The following is a 1721-nucleotide window of genomic DNA, read 5'->3' as shown; positions in this document are numbered from 1 at the left end:
TATATTTACACAATGGAGTATTACTCAGCTATTAAAAACAATGAATTCGAGTGGTTCCTAGGTAAATGGATGGAACTAGAAATTATCATCCTGAGTGAAGTAAGCCAATCACAAAAGAACACACATGGTATTCACTCACTGATTATTGGATATTAGCCCAGAACCTTGAAATGCCCAAGATGCAACTCACAGGCCACATGAAGCTCATAAAAAAGGAAGACCAAGTGGGGGTGATTCAGTTCTTCTTAGAAGGAGCAACAAAATACTCAAGGGAGCAAATATGGAGACAAAGTGAGGGACAGAAACTGAAGGAGGGGCCATTTGAAGACCTTTCCACCTGAGTATCCATCCCATGTGCAGTCACCAAAGGTAGATGCTGATGTGGAAGTCAGGAAGTGCATGCCGATAAGGGCCTGATATGGATGTCTCCTCAGAGGTCTTCAAGAGTCTGACATATTCAGAGGCAGATGCTCACAACTAGCCATTGAACTGATCATGAGGTTCTCAATGGAGGAGTTAGAGTGAGGACTGAAGGAGCTGAAAGGGTTTGTGGCACCATGAGGAGAGCAACAATACCAACCAACCACAGCTCCCAGGGTCCTAACCACCAGCCTAGGAGCACTTATGGAGGGATCCAGGGCTTCAGCTGAATATGTAAGAGTGGAGGGCCCTGCTGGGCACAGGTGGAAGAAGAGATCCTTGACCTCATGAAGGCTGGACGCCCCAGGGGGTGGGAATTTTGAGGGTGGGGAAGTGGGAGTGGGGGGATAGGTGGGGGTTACATCCATGGAGAAGGAGGAGGAGGGGTAAGGGGATGGGGGGGTTCCCTGGTGGGTGGGGGATGGGGTAAGGGGATAACATATGAAATGTAAATAAAATATCCAAAAAATAAAAAATAAAAATAAAAAAAAATTTTTTTTGCTCTAATTTGAAACAGGTGAGAATACAGATGAGAGTCTCTGGATTCAGTAAAATTTCAAATAAAAAATTAGTACCCTGTGCTGAGATAGAGCTTAGTTCAACCCATGGTTTCTTTGGGAGGCTATGGGTGATGGTGGTGATGATGTAGGGGCCACTGTGTTGACTAACCCCATTTAGGGAGTTTTGATCATATAGAATACATATACAATAGGGAAAATTTATCTTTTTCTTAAAAATATTTTTAAAAGAAAATGTGTATGTATGGATGCTATGTATGCATACACATCTGGGCATCTCCTGCATGCCTTACTGCCTTTGGAAGCCAGAAGAGGATGACAACCCCGTAACCACAGTTACAAATGATTGTGAGCTACCATGCTAGGGATGGAATGTGGGTCTTCTGGTGCAGTAGGCCAATGCTCACCACTGAGTCAGTTCTCCCAGTCCAAATTTTACTTTTTGAATACAGCACTATTTTTGAATATTTATCCATGTATTTTGGATCATATTCACCCCTTCCCTTCCCCTCCCCTCCCTCTCCCTCCCCTCCCCTCCAACCCATCGTGGATCTCCTTCCATTCCCCTCCCAACTGGCTGGCAGGATCTTGCCCGAAACTGCTTCTCCTATGAGTTTATAAGGACAATGGTCCTATTCTGTGCAAAAGGCAGTTTCTCCTCAGTCCTCTCAAACTCCCAGCTTCTAGTCATTTTTAAAATGTATTTTCATTTTTATCTATGTTCTCTCTCCTTCTCCTCTCTCTCTCTCTCTCTCTCTCTCTCTCTCTCTCTCTCTCTCTCTC

This window comes from Grammomys surdaster, unplaced genomic scaffold (genome assembly GCF_004785775.1).
Source record: "Grammomys surdaster isolate TR1022 unplaced genomic scaffold, NIH_TR_1.0 125679, whole genome shotgun sequence".
NCBI classification, from domain to species: domain Eukaryota; kingdom Metazoa; phylum Chordata; class Mammalia; order Rodentia; family Muridae; genus Grammomys; species Grammomys surdaster.
Note: the sequence above shows the minus strand (reverse complement) of the source record.